A 16,114-nucleotide genomic window follows, 5' to 3' on the forward strand; every position below is an offset into this window, starting at 1 on the left:
TGGGCTATCTGAAGGCAATGGGGCGGGGCTATCTGAGTATGTTGGAGCAGGGCTATCTGAGTACGTTTGGGCTGTCTGAAGGCAATGGGGCGGGGCTATCTGAGTGTGTTGGAGTGGCGCTATCTGAGTGCGTTGGGGCATGGCCATCTGAGCGCGTTGGGGTGGGACTATTTGAGTATGTCGGAGCAGGGCTCCATCTGAGTGCATTGGGGCGGAACCATCTGAGTGCGTTCGGGCGGGGCTATCTGAGTGCGTTGGGGCAGGGCCATCTGAGCGTGTTGGGGCGGGGCTATCTGAGGGCGATGGGGTGGGGCCATCTGAGTGCATTGGGGATGGGGGCCATCTGAGTACGTTGGAGTTGGGGCCATCTGAGTGTGTTGGGGCGGGGCTATCTGAGGGTGATGGGCCGGAAGAAATCTGAGGGGGATGGGCTGGGCTATCTGAGGTCGATGGGGTGGGGCCAGCACAAAAGCAATGGGAGCAGGCTCACCTTGGAAAGAGAATGGGCAGGGCCATATTGAAAAGACAGAACCTTACATGAAGGAGAAACAGCAGAGCCGCCTCTGACAGAGAAGGGGTCATCTCTGAAGAGGAAAGGGACAGGGCCATCGCAGAAGGAGAAGGGGTGGTGCATCGCTGAAGGGGTTGGAGCACGGCCATTACTGAAGGGACTGGGCCATCACCGAAGGAGAAAGGATGGAGCATCGCTGAAGAGGGCGGAGCACGGCCATAACTGAAGGGAACAGGGCTGAAGCACCTCAGCAGAAAAAGGTAGGGCCAACTTCAAAGGAGTCACAGGTTATCATGCTGATTTACTCCACCCTTACCCATGCAGCTCATGTTGCACGTGAGCAAACATGCCACCTGTGATTCAACAGATGAATCACCTCAGAATAGATTTGAGGGAACGACCTTCTCTTCCCACCCTCCAGGCGGTTAAGCGGGGCAGAGAGGCCACCCATTACTGGTGTGAGAGCCACCGCCACAAGGGGCGCCTATGAAGGTCACAAATGCCTTTAAGACGCCGGTGTGTCAGTCATAGAAGATAATGGGTCCCCCAGCTCCACGCTAAGGGCAGCTTTTCCAAAGACTTACTCTTCCACGGTGGCATTCGGCATCATCTATGGCCACCCCAGTATCCAGGGACAAGGAACGGCTGGAATGGTGGGGACAGCGCTTTCGTACACAGACACTGATCACTCACCTCTAGGACGCCGCCTGGCTGGAAACGTGCTACCCTCGGGCAAAGCGCTCTCTGGCCACTGACTGCCGACCGCTTGTCCAGTGGAGGTATCTTCATGATCTAATTTAAGGGGCTCCAGATTGGGAAAGTTGCCATTACGAATGTCGCCGTGGCCCTGACACATGAGGCCAGAAACGGTCAGACCTTTGCCAGAACGTGACGACGGCTTTGGGGGAAAATCAACAAGCAGTGAGAACTGGAGAGTGAGAATTTCCGAAAACCCAGGCGGTTTGCCGCAAGCTAAGCAGAAATCCTTACAGCTCGCCAGGGAGCACACTAGGAAAAACCATCCAGAGCAGGTCACAGAACAGAGGCAGTGAGATAACAGGGTCCACAGCTGAATAGATGACTTTCGTGACAAAGGTAAGTATGGACAACTGGGCCCCTGGTTCTCTATGTTAGATCTGTTTCAGTCTTACTCTGTCTGCAGCTGATCTGTGGTGCGCAAACACGGATCAGCAGGTAGGTTTTCTTAAACCACCCAAAGGTCCTGTGTTTTGTCCCAAAAAGGAAGGACCTGAACCAAAGGCTGAACCTAGAAAACCTGCCATTAGGAATCTAAGGATGTCCTGCAGAACCCCACTGCAGGTGCCACCCTCTAGTGAGTGCATTGCACTTCTAGGCCGTTCACGCTACGCGTTTCTTTCTAACCTTTCGTGAACGGCTGGGTTGCATCGGGTCGGGCACAGATAAAGCCAGCAGGAAGGAGATGGAGAGGAATGGCTACTCCTGTCCCACAGACTCATGGAGGAACCGGCAGACATGGCCTCCCTTGAATAGGACAGCGGGGAAGACAGCGCTGGCTGACAGGGGCTCGGTCGCCGCCCACTGCACCTCCACTTCTGCCAAGAGGATTGTGGGAAACATGCACAAGCCCACAAAAGCACACGCATGTACGGAGTATTCCGGCACTTTCGACTGTAATCATCCCTCTCATTTCTTTTTTTGCTCTTATCAATAAGGCAGCAGGTTTGATGAAAAGGTAATGGGGGAAAAAAAGGAAACAGATGGAAACAGGGAAAAACAACAGAAGCCGTCAGCTATTCTGGCTTAATGTTACACAAAATGTATTTGGTTAATTACAGCTCTTCCTGGCAATCACCATCTTCATGTAATGGATCGGGAGATGATGTCCTGGACATAAAACAGGAGACAGCTTTATAACAGGTCCAGAAACCCTGCCCACTGTCCAGTTAGGCCCCGCCCTCCCTGTCCTGAGGGGCACTCAGGTCACTGACGATTGGCCCGACATGGCTGCCCGATCTGGCAGGGCTCGCAGCCACGTCGCACGATGATGATGCATACTGCACCGAGGGGCCAGGAGAGCACTATGCAGAATTAGCTCCAAGACGGACGCGTAAATCTTCATGGCGTCCGTCTGGCTGCGATTACACTGTTCAGAGCCGTAAACAGAGGACCCAGCAAAATGGCAGCCCCGCTAAATCACCCAGACAGAACCATTAACAACGCAGCCCTGTACTGCCCTAGCAGGCAGGAACTAACTATCATCACATATGAAAATCATTATAAAACTTTTAAGAGCCAGCTGTCTGTCAACTGCAAGAGTTTGGGATTAAAGTCTTTCTTAATTTGCACTGTTAACCTTTCCCCTGCAGGACCATGGTGACATTCACTAACCACTCAATCCTTGCATTTGTGTGGAGCCCCCTGTTGGCCACAAAGTGTCGCTACACTAGGGTCCGGCCCAGAAGTGACTTTTTGATTGGGGCCCCAGGAGCAAGATCTGCCCATGCCTGCAGAAAAGCTCTTCTTCTTCTTATATTTTATAGTAAAACTTAATTTTTTTTTTAAAGTAGGCCTATACTCATTTATAATTTTATAACGAGCATAGGTTTTTTATGGATCTTTTTTGGAAGCTTCGTGTGTGTGAATGTCACTCTTGTTACCCATGATGCTCCCCTTACTCTCGCACCATTCCCCAGGTCCGCTCGCTCCCGCCTTTAACATGGATTACTCAGTGCTTGTGTACCAGCGACGAGAGGTGGCGGCTTAGCCGCCTGTTAATTAGCAGCCGTGCCAGCCGTTGTCGTGCCTGGATGAAATCCAGAATAATTGGCTGCTCCGAGCCGTCGGGGGGCCACCGGAGGTCTGTGTGAAACATGCTGCCTTCATGCTCCGACATGCAGCTATTAAAGGCTCCGTATGGCACGGATGCACTAATGCAGACCCTGGGCTCCCCGCGTCAGTCTCATTACGGCTGCGTTCCGCTGGCATCGCTCCTCATTCAGGAACATCCACCATACACGCTCTGCTCAGTAGTTCATACGGAATTTCTACAACGTTATTAATGTATCCACCCAAGAGTCAGCTCAGGATACGAACTCGGGGGGGGGGGGGGGTCGATTGATGGATCCAGAAGCGACGTGGACCTTCTGAGACTCTCAGACTGTTAGGGAGCAGAATTTTAGGATTAACAGCGACACAGCGGAGCCTGAGGAGAATCAGAGCAGCGTACCTGAATGCTGAACCATCCTTGTGAGATTTAATCATCTCCACCCTGAGATCTGAATGAAGGTCTGCAGTACGCCTGATGTAGCTACGTGAGACTGAGCCCTGCCCTCTGTCTCTGTCCTGTCAGGTTGAGTAATGGCTGACTTTGGTTTCTACTCCGCCTCTACCCAGTCACTGTGTCCCCCCTCCTCCCATCTGAGCCCCCGCCCCCCTAAGCTCCACTTTGTTACCTAGATCCTCGTGCATTCACCTTTGACAGGACCTCCCAGAGAGATGAAGTCAACCCCCCTCCACCGCAGGTGTGCCGGCTCGCTGCCGCCGCTGTAGCTGTCTCCTCTGTACAGATGGACCTTATCTGCTGCCAGCACCGTGGATCACAGCATGCCGGGCCGTTTCTGGAGCTGCTACGTTCCGCTGGCTCACCCTGAATACCGGGGGCTCCCAGACCTAGGAAGTGAGCGAGAGTCACTCTGAAGGGTCCGAATCCTGCCCAGAGGCCAGGGGAATTACAGCACAACATGCAGGGTCACCTGCCACCACGAAACACCCCTTGTGATTATCATACAGCTCTGTGGAGTCCCGGCCCGCGTGCACTGGGCAGGAGAGAGAGTTCAAAGTGTATCAGCCAGGATGACAAGACAAATGACGGAAAGAGAGGCCCACAGGGGCTGGTTTTGCTGATCATTGCACCAGTACTGCCTCATTGACCGAGTCACTCTGTCGATCAATAACTCACACAGAAAAAACACAAAGGTAATTAATTACTATACAGAACATTTAATATGCTGCAGATATAGAGTTTTTAGTCTAATATCGTTATTCATAAACTTCTCGATGCTGAGCTGAATAATACATCGATCGTCTAAAAAATGAACAAGCCTTTACATTTTGTCCCACAGTGACGAATTAATTATTGTAATTGTTAATAATGCCACTGTTTTACAGCAGGTGGCAAAGCTGTGGACCTGGTGATTTATATATGCACTTGGTACCTTCAAGGTTTCGTTTGCAAAGGAGCACCAAAGACAACAGATTCATCTTCCCATCCCTTGGGACGCGCCGTAAAAAAGGCATTTAGCCTAACATTTTCTGCCTGCAGTGTACGGAGCAGGCGTTTAGAAGGGATGATCCCGTTTTTCTGATAGGAGACAGGATTCACAAGGATTCCAATTGTGCTGGAGAGGATTCTCACAATTAGCAGTTGTGTATTAAGATTCTGGCCAGGCAGTCTGGGCTGCACGGATACTGTGAAATTTGCAGCACTTTCTTAAAGGTTTTTATTCCTTAGTCATCAATCACGGGAGCAAGAAATGACAACAGGCAAAAAAGGGAGAAAAATTTTAATGCAACAGTGACATTATGAGATGTGGTGTGTTTAAAATAGTCAGGACGGCTTGATAAGGCGGCCATCCAAAGCTCAGCAAAGAGAGAAGGGAGAGACATCCGTGCGTTGCAGTTCCACATACGATAGGTAGGGGGTGCCATCATCAGCACAGGTCAGACCAGTCAGAACTTGCTTGACTAAAAATGGAAAATGGGTACAAAGCAGGAAGGAAAAAACACATTTTAATACAGTCTGCTGGGAAAAGGCTGATGGATAAGGAGGATGGAGCACATGACTTCTCACTGGAAGACGTCTCAAATAATAAGGTGCCATTTTGAACATCACTCTTACATTCTCCGCAGTGCAGTACTGAACAGGCAGCCAGAATAAAGATTTGTATGTTATTTTTTCCTGTTTATTTGGGGTATGGTTGCTATAGAAACCATGGCTTTGACAGCATTCTTGACTTGAACATGATTATGGGGTTGGCGCTGATTATGAGATTACCTCTTATTCAAACAGGTGTTGCTTTAGCATGAAGTCGCACACTTCTGTGCCAAAGGGGTTGGGGGTCACATGAGCACTCTCCACCCAGAATGCACCAGTAAAGTAGCCCGTTGATCAGAAATGAACTAAACAAACAAGCCCTGGTTCCCAGTAACGTGTGAATCCCGTCAGGTGCGATTGCGTCGACTGAAAGATTCCTCCATTCTTGCCCAAACCAGTGCACACCCAACACATTCCTCTGCACAACCCAGCTGTCTCCTTCACAACTTCTGCAATTAAGTTTTCCAGCAGCTGGAGTCTTTCAGAAGATTGTTTTCTGTTTTTCACTTTTTTGCTCTAATAAAGCTTCCACTGGAGCAAGAAGCGAAGATAAACAGGCCGAGTCGTCGCGTTTCTATGCATAATTAGTAATCAGAGGACGTGAAAAGCTGCTTTTCTCAGTGTTGTTTTCTCACTCCTTCTCTGAATGCACTTAATCATGACATTTACGATGATTAAGCTCCACTTTCTTAGGGTCGCCTGAGACAAGCGGCTGCTTGGTTTCGGCACAGAGATCTTGAGAGGGGCTTTGGAGGTGCGATAAGGGGACGGAAGGTGCTGGAAGCATGCCGGGTGAATCGCCGATTCCGTCATGGTGGGGTGTCCCTTCAAGGCGGGAAATGTCACAGAAATGTGTCGCCTTATTACCCTGGAGCTAGGGGTAATAATGGAAAGCTGATTCCTACATATGGTGCTGGAACGCAGAGCCTGGCCAAACAATACCACACTGTTACTATCCCATTGTCTTGATCCATACACACAAGCTTCCACGAGACTTGGTGTTACACCTTGTGGGACAATACCCCACATCTCCCCCCAGCCCGCTACCTTAACACTGAATTCATCACGATGCTATAATGAGCAATTCAAACAAGCTGAAACTACTCCAGCAGGCCACCCCGGAGTCCCAGGGGGAAAGACTGAACGAGTGATTAACGATTGTCAGGAAAACCCAACGTCATTTAGGTTCACTGTTTGTTTTCTGGATTCACAGATGGGAGAATTAATCACCAATAAACACTCAAAGGAGCGACACTTTGAGAATCAATTGTGAGCAGAGCATGTGTGCAATTCCACCCGAAAGCCAAAAGGACTTTGGTGGCTTTTAATACCCTGATGCTCACCTCTTCACTGTGCTTCTTTACATTGTCATACACAGACAGACCAATAGGACCCAGAGTTACAAATGACAGAGTGCATTTTGCCAGAGTTAAAAATTTTGAATTATACAGCTGTGTGCATGTTTTATCAAACCAATACTCTCCAACACATTTGTAAAATCCCAAAGGAAAACCCCATTATTTAACCATGACATTGCCCTAATGTCAGTGAGAGCGCAGTGCAGCCTGACGTCCAGGCAGGACACTGTACACTGTACACTGTCTGCGTGATGTGTGTAAAAAGAGAGTGGCCCTGTTCACGATCAATAACAACGCCACGGAGGAAGACCCACGCTAATGACTAATGATCTGTCCATCTTCTGCTCTCTCCCTCTCTCCCTCCCCCTCTCAGTTTCCAGTGCATCTTCATTGCTGTTGTTCAGTGGGCCAGTGCCAGAGGGCAGGATTTTTCAGGACATGCTTCTGTGTAACATTGATACGGCTCTTCTTTCATGTTTGCTGGGCTTGACGAAAGAGGGAGGTGTTGTAACCCTCCCATCGAGGTGATGTAACCCTCACGGAAGATAACAGACATTCCAAAAATCTAGAAGCATGGCAACGAGCACAGACCGGATTTATCAGGGGTAAACAGCAGTCATTCCCCGGATCGTCATTCTGCCCTGATCGTTAGGGCCGGACTTGGCCCCCCTCCCATCTCTTAGCCGCCAGCATACCCTCCCCCTGACCTCTCATACGATTACGGCCCATAACACCCAGCCAAGTGCAGGCTCCTCCCTCCCAATGGACCTGCGTTAACAACCCGCTAACATCTGCCCAATCGCTTCCCATTTGGACGCCTGGAAAATGGCCCTCCAGAGCAGGCTGACCGGCGGCCTCTGTGCCACCCCCGCGAGGTTGTGAAACTGCCACGTTATGTTCCAAAAAAAGGGGAAGGAGAGATATTTCTGAGAACTGCACAAGAGCTGTTACATTCACTCAAAGCCACCCTTATAGTGATGGGACACAACTGAAGAGACATGGGGGAGGGGGTGGGCAGAGGGAGTGAATTAGGAAGGGCTCCTAGGCTCCTAGCTCAGGATGGTGACTTGGGGGTTGACAGAGTAGCTTGTGCATGTTGAAGTCACCACGCCACTGGGACTTCATCTCGCCACTGCAAAGGTGTGTCATTACCTTCCAGTGACATAACCTGTGACATCACCCTCCACATGGAGGCACTGTGCCTTTCAGAAAATCCCCTGGAAAGGACATCAAACAAACTGAAACGGGGAAGGGGGGCATGTCAGGGCACCTAATATCTCTGCTGAAGGACAGGACGTAATTAGTGAGAACAGGTGAGTAATTACTAAAGTAGAGAGCTTCAGCACAAAGACCCAGCGGAGATGACTTACGTGGGGCCCTGTCAGGCTTAGCAGCGTCTCGCGGTGTCAGCTGACTGCCGTGCTGACACCCGTTTCCACAGAAACCAGATACTGTCACAACTTCCACTTGTTTTCCATCTTTATCACCCTAAATATCCTTCATTAAGTCGTCTGCCAAACACTGTGTCTGATAACCGTTCCCGGCTGATGGATTATGGAATCATCCTCCTGCATCCCTGTTCCCTCCTCCTGGAATGTTTCCTACCCCGTTTGCCCCACCCTGAACTTCCCAGCCGCTCCCCTGACTAGCCAGCAGGACGCATCATGTCTCACAGCCTGTCTGTCCACTATCTGCTGCACACCCAGTGTGGGGTCGCTTTGCCTGGCTGTGATTGGCTGGACCCTCACACCTGAGTGCTGGTGATTGCGGCAGATTCGGAGGCGACCTTTGCAACACAAAAACAGCTATGAGGTTTAATTTGTTAATTTTGTGCTGTTAAGCTGCTCAGGAATATGGCTAGAGGATGAGTAATGGATGAAGGAGGATGACCCACTTAAGCCAGAGTGAGGCTTGTTACCAGCTGCCACTGAAGACACACAAACGTCACTGTCACTGTAAGGCCTACAAACAAAGGGCCACTTTGCATGTTTGCTCTGTAATGTGATCTACATTACGGTCTTTTCGTAACTGCACAGATCCAACAGCCATGCGCGCATACTGCTGGAGATTGGTGTGTGCATTACCACAGGTAAACAGTCAGCACTGGGGACTTTGGGCTGATTTTGCACATAAATCTCTTTTTACCTTATTTGTTTCTTTACAGCTATGCACCATTTAAACTGAAAGAACAGTGTTGCACATCCATCTCATATAATATTCTTTCATATATGTGTACAATATGGATTAGTATTAATAAATGCAATTTCAGCTGAGTTCTGACAATGCTTAATAACCTGTGGGAATCACCAGGGTGATGGATTGATATTAAAGAGGTTTACCATTCTGCAAACGGTGAGATGTACGTATCGATCGCTGGGATTATTTATAAATCCTTCGAGACACTTTGTTTTCCTGAGAAATACCCTCCATGTTGTAAAAATAAGTAATGGAGAAATTGCAGGCGGCATGGCAGGGAACACCCACAGACGGCTAAGGTATGATGCACTCGAACATGGCTACAGGTCAGCCTCCAAATTTACAGGACAGCAGATGGGCCTCCCAGACTGGCACCTACATGAAGTGGGCCCCCCAGACCGGAGCCGACACGAAGCAGGCCTCCCAGAAGGGTACCTACATGAAGTGGGCCTCCCAGACTGGCACCTACATGAAGTGGGCCACCCAGACCGGAGGCGACACGAAGCAGGCCTCCCAGAAGGGTACCTACATGAAGTGGGCCCCCCAGACCGGAGGCGACACGAAGCAGGCCTCCCAGAAGGGTACCTACATGGAGTGGGCCCCCCAGATCAGAGCTGACATGAAGCAGGCCTCCCAGAAGGGCACCTACATGAAGTGGGCCCCCCAGACCAGAGCTGACATGAAGCAGGCCTCCCAGAAGGGCACCTACATGAAGTGGGCCCCCCAGATCAGAGCTGATATGAAGCAGGCCTCCCAGACCGGCACCTACATGAAGTGGGCCCCCCAGACCAGAGCTGACATGAAGCAGGTCTCCCAGAAGGGCACCTACATGAAGTGGGCCCCCCAGACCGGAGCTGACATGAAGCAGGCCTCCCAGAAGGGCACCTACATGAAGTGGGCCTCTCAGACCAGAACTGACATGAAGCAGGCCTCCCAGAAGGGCACCTACATGAAGTGGGCCCCCCAGACCAGAACTGACATGAAGCAGGCCTCCCAGAAGGGCACCTACATGAAGTGGGCCCCCCAGATCAGAGCTGATATGAAGCAGGCCTCCCAGACCGGCACCTACATGAAGTGGGCCCCCCAGACCAGAGCTGACATGAAGCAGGCCTCCCAGAAGGGCACCTACATGAAGTGGGCCCCCCAGACCGGAGCTGACATGAAGCAGGCCTCCCAGAAGGGCACCTACATGAAGTGGGCCTCTCAGACCAGAGTTGACATGAAACAGGAATCCCAGAAGGGCACCTACATGAAGTGGGCCCCCCAGACCAGAACTGACATGAAGCAGGCCTCCCAGAAGGGCACCTACATGAAGTGGGCCCCCCAGACCAGAACTGACATGAAGCAGGCCTCCCAGAAGGGCACCTACATGAAGTGGGCCCCCCAGACCAGAGCTGACATGAAACAGGAATCCCAGAAGGGCACCTACATGAAGTGGGCCCCCCAGACCAGAACTGACATGAAGCAGGCCTCCCAGAAGGGCACCTACATGAAGTGGGCCACCCAGACCAGAGCTGACACAAAACAGGGCTCCCAGTCCGGCGTGAACAACACGCAGGCCTCCCAGACCAGCGCCTACTTGAATTGCGTCTCTCAGCCCGGAGATGACACAAAGCAGGCCTCCCAGACTGGTACCTATATGAAGTGGGCCTCTCAGGCTAACACCTACATGAAGTAGGCCTCCCAGACCAGCACCTACATGAAGTAGGTCTCTCAGGCCGGCACCTACATGAGGCAGGCCTCCCAGAATGACGCCCATGTGATACTGGCCTCCCAGGACAATTGATAACCTCCATTTCACACCACAGACTTAAAACCAGGCCAAAAAATTTTCTACTTTTTTCCAATAAAGAATCTTCCAGAAAGTAATGAACAGTCATTTTTGAAGCCATCCATTGAGACACCTAACCGTGCATGTATGTGACGGACTTACCCTTTAGCTATATGAAGCCGTCATCACGGCTGATTGTGAGCACGTTGGGCTCCGATCCCACGCCCCCGACTTACTCTCCTCCCCATGCCCCAGAGCATATTGTGTAAATCTCCTGACATCTGTGAGACTCAGGAGAAAGCCTCAGCGTTCGCCTAATCCCGCAGCATCACAGACTGGCGAAGCAAACACTTCAGCGTGCCCCTGACTCACCGGCTGGGCCGGGCATCACTGGGCCGTGGGTTTGCAGAATCCGCTGCCATCTCGTTCTGCCGGTGCTCAATCGTGGCAATCAGACGGCTCTTCATGAGCAGGGAGGCGATTATGGCGTGCCATCCAGAATTACGGAGCGTTTCTTTAAAGTCGCCAATTAAACAGGCATTCATTCACCAGCTGGTACTCAGACAGAAAAAAAACACAATAATCCCAATCTTATGCAGGCGCTCACCGCAGCCTGACCTGGGGGGGGGGGTCTTTAGTCGATTCACTGCATAAATGTGCCTCTCTCCTATAAATGAAAGGCTAGGTGAGAGTAAAGAGCAAGTCAAGCCTGCGGAGGACCCTCACAGGAGGGCACTCCCAACCTGCAGAGAACTCTCTGCTGCACGACTCAAACGGCCCCGGACAGACGGAAACAGCGCTGCCCCCTGCAGTCCGCTCTGAAAGACTCTCTTCTGTTGCCATTTTTTGTCCCTAAATTGAACTGGCTTCTAAAAATGTTCAGGAAATCAATTATACACCGTCGGCAGGCAAGACTGCGTCTATAAAAGCCGTTGCCATCTGCCTGCCAGCATTTCCTCATTTACAAAAATATTCTCCTTAAATATTCATCCTGTTTCTTTTTAAGTATAAATGTATGATTGGCCCATAATTGTGCCCATATCCATAATGTATGTGTGCACAGAGACTCCAAACTCCAGTGACACGGTCAATCTTCCAGTTCTTTCCGTGTGGAGATAGGGTGGCCATTGCTGAATGTGAATTTGTGCCCACACAAGCCCCCATCTCCTGCCTCATTATTGCTATATGCATCCGTACAGAACCAGTGCTACCTTGCTCTGATTCCCACCCCCCCGCTGGTTAAATTAAAGGCGTGCCGGCATTCCACCCACAGCCACCGCACTCTCATGCCCCAGAGGAATCAGGCCTGTGAATCATAGGACTGAAACACTCTGTAAAATCCCCAGAACGTGCTGGACGAACCTCTCAGCAAGCTGTGATTGGTCAGAAAGACCCCAAACCCCCTCTCTGGGACAGTAAGACAGGTATGGGGGGCAAGTCCTCACCCATAAATTTACAATGATGTAATTTGTACCTGTACAACTCTGCATAAATTCTAGTGTCACCCGCAGGAGAAGCTGCACTGCTGCCGTTACCATGGCGCCAGCAGGCAGTTGCATTTAAACATTAAACACATACGCTGTTCAATAAATCATCATTGTGCCATTAGATTTCACCATCACGTTGCACAAGAGGCAGCAGGGGACGTACTGAGTAGGGACATGAATTTCTAACCTGATGGGGTCCCAGGATGGTTCCTGCAGTTGTACTCTTGAGCAAAACCTGCTTGTTCCATTGAGATGTATAAATGTTAAAATGGTAAGTTTCTTCAGATAAGCTAACAACTCGGACGCTGCCTCCTTTTGTGGGCTCATTTATAAAAGTCTTTTTTTAATAAATGAAGTTTTGTTTAATGCAGGGCTGTGGAGTCAGAGTCGGAGTCGGAGACAATTTTGGGTACCTGGAGTCGGAGTCGGAGTCGGAGTCGGCAAAAAGTTAACCGACTCCGACTCCGACTCCTACTAAATTTAAATGGGAATTAAAAAAGTAAGTTGAAATGTCCCAATTCACAAACAGTCATAATGAACTACTTCTCTGCTGTAAGAATAAAGCCCAATGCATGCAGTGCATAATGTTACCACAAAACGAACATGTCAAGTAACCATGAAGCATGCTTTTCATTGACTGTATGCGTCACTATATGGGATGTAATGCACAGGTAAGGCGCGGCACCGCTTTCCATTGTGTCGTGTTCCACTGTTACAGGGAACTGTGAACCTAGCCTAAAGCCCCCCATACATTTACAGATGCACTGCCGATTTTTCGGCCGTTCAACGAGTCATCACGCGTCAAACGCCTGAAAAATCATCTGGTGTGTTCTCAGCTCCGTCGGCTCCCCTTCGCTATGCGCTACCCTTGAAACCTTGTTTTCATTGTGTTTGTCTTTAATCTGGCATTATAGTAGAGTGTTGGCTTCCTAGCCAGTAGTTCTGTGGTGAAATGACATGTGTGTTGCCTTCCTTTCCTTCAATGGATGTAGAAAATACATTAGCATAGTATATACATACAGAGGAGTCGGAGTCGGGGAGTCGGAGTCGGAGTCGGAAGATTTAGAAACTGAGGAGTCGGAGTCGGAGCATTTATCTACCGACTCCACAGCCCTGGTTTAATGAAGTCCATCATCCACGTGCAGCATCACTGAGGGGTCAGAGCACCTGGCCTGTGTCACCTGAGGGACCAACGGCAGGTCACACAAGCAGGAGTCAGTAAATCAGTGCCAGTTGCCTTACTGCAGGGGGCGCTCATCTCCAGGTGACATGACAGGCCGGGTCTCCCGCTTCAGTCAAATCGTTCTTCTGCCATACAGCATGCGCCCCCTAGGGGTCTGTCCAGCATACAGCAGGTGCACACCCCCTTCCCGGTTAGTTCCTTCTGTCAAACGTGATCCACATTCCTCTTCCTGATAAGATAATCCCTGTACGGTACACCGCCCTTCCCCCCCCCAAATCAGGCCTGTCAGTCAGTGCCACATAGATAGACTGCAGCCAGACGTGTGATGAGATTCTCCCTGAAAGCTGAGACCACCTGCTGGGAAATACCTTGGAGATGAAAATAAGATCATTTGAAATAAAGGAAGGAAAAGAAAACACAAATCCCCACATCCAGAGGCTGCTCCGGTTATATAACAATGGAATATAAGATATTCTGCTAAAATTATCACTGATTTTGAATGAAAATGACCCAGAAGTGTGAAACATGTAGGGGATGTTTTCCTGAATGGCTCACAGAACATTTCAGCAGCACCCTGGCACAGTGACACCAGGGAAACCTAATGCTGCACATGCTGAGCTTAGGGTAGACTGTGTCCTGCCCAGGCACCAAGTGTCACGGTGCATGTGGCCTTTTAATTCCCATAATGCCCTGCAAGCATCACATGATCAAATGCAGGTTGAGCGCGTGACCTGCCATCTTACTGTGCCACGGGGCAGCCTAAAGCACCTTTACACAGCACAAAGGTACAGGTGCAAGCTGTGCTCAGTAGAGCAGAGCCAGGGGCCGGGGCCACGCTGCCTTCATTCTTCAGCCGTGACTTAATCACCACCTGAACATGGGGAGCCGCCCCGGTTCTGTTCGCCACGGGCTGACGCACCAGGCAGAGGATACACACACCATACAGCAGGCTGTGCCTTAGCAGCCACATTTAGAAACCAAACGACAGTAAATACATTTATTTCCTGCCAGAAAATGTGGCTTGTTTTCTGTCTTAAAAGACCGTGTAATAGACTTTACATCGAGTTATGGTGTGGCGCTTGGATGGCGCACTTCCACTGATGCGGCTTCGCCAGCGGTGTATGGGGGGGCGGCTTCGCGGTCTGATTGAGACATAGGGGGCGGGCCGGCTGAGTTGACTCAGCGCTCAGGGGTGTGGCGGTCAGCACGCGTGTATCAGAGTCACTCCCGTTGGGGACACTTCCATTTTGCAGTGTCTCATTGAGATGACCCCCCCCCCCCCCCATCCGACAAACAGGAGTGCTTCCCATTTGCTTAAACCAGCGTTTCTCAACCCGGTCCTAGGGGACCCTTGGTCAAGTTACATTTTTGCTGCCTCCCAATCAAGGACACCGCTGGGAGGGCCTGTCTGGTGGCCCCCAAGGCTCAGCCAGGACTCAGTCCATTACCCACAATTCACGAGTTTGGGGATCAGAGTGTCTGGTCAGTACAGATGGGCTGCAGACATGAAGGTACAGCAGTGTTGGGGAAACAAGCAGTCCATGCTGGGTCATTCCACCCCACCCCAGCCCAGAACAAACGGCACCCACACCAGGTCAGTATGCATATTCATGTACTTTAATAATTAAACCCACTAAAAGTTGTGTTTGTACAACTTTGAATGAAAGGCACAGGAAAATCAGACTGCGCTGATTGTAATCGAACGAGATTACAGTACAAAAGCAGACGGTCATTAATGCGAACCAGGCACACCAGGGGTGGGAGGGGGGCCGGGGAGATATATAATCTATTCTAGCATCACGTTTCCAAAATAAAGTTTATTGCTTTTTCAGAGTGAGCAAGACGGGACTCCCCTGAGCTCACAGACGGCTGAGCGTGACATCCGATACTTCCGCCGTTCTTTCAGAGTGTCTGTGGTAGTGGTGTGGGGGGGGGGGGGGGGGTCTCTCGGTGGTTTTGGATGATGCAGCAGATCTTGCTGGGCTGCAAACAGGCCGATTTACCGCAGCACTTTATTTGAAGTTGGTCAGCCCCCCAGCCCCAAGCCCCCACCCCCCAGCCCCCACCCCATGACCCACACTCCTGTCACGCATAAGTAAGGCATCATCCAGGACGGCCCACTTAACCGAGAGTGGGAACGCCGGGCTCTCGGAGCATCCGACCAAAGCCCCCCCACGGTTCCGGCAGGAGAGCAGAGTAATGCAGGTGATTTATCAAAGGTGTGAGGGCCTGAACATGCCTGGGGGAGGGAGGAGGGAAGAGACAGAGATCAGCCATTTTAATTAATCAAAAGGACCCGGCTATCAGTTGGGGGAGACAGCCAAAGCCGTCAAGGTGAGACTGCAGTGGAAAAGGAGAAGGACCTCACACACACCCAGAGGGGTGCAGACCTCATGATGCGCTGGCACAGGGCTCCTCCACAGGCCGGGTAAATGCCCAGGGGAGTTCTCATACAACACGCAGCTCCTTCCTTAATTCCTGATTCTTTGGTGTACGCGTCTAACGTCTGAAATTAACGGGGCTTCACAATTCCAGAATGTTCTTTCTATTACTATAAATGCACTTCTTGATCCTCACCGCTTTCCTTTAAAATGATTGCCTGGTTTGAGAATGGATTTGCTGATTTAAAGCGAGCCACTGAGGACAAGCTCGAGATCCAGCTGGATTTCTGGAACAGATTGTATCATTGTATCATCTGATTAGAGTCAGGAGGGTCCTGCCTATTGGACACATGGGGGTGGGGGGGGGGGGTA

Source organism: Paramormyrops kingsleyae, chromosome 1 (assembly GCF_048594095.1).
Source record: "Paramormyrops kingsleyae isolate MSU_618 chromosome 1, PKINGS_0.4, whole genome shotgun sequence".
In the NCBI taxonomy this organism is placed as follows: Eukaryota; Metazoa; Chordata; class Actinopteri; order Osteoglossiformes; family Mormyridae; genus Paramormyrops; species Paramormyrops kingsleyae.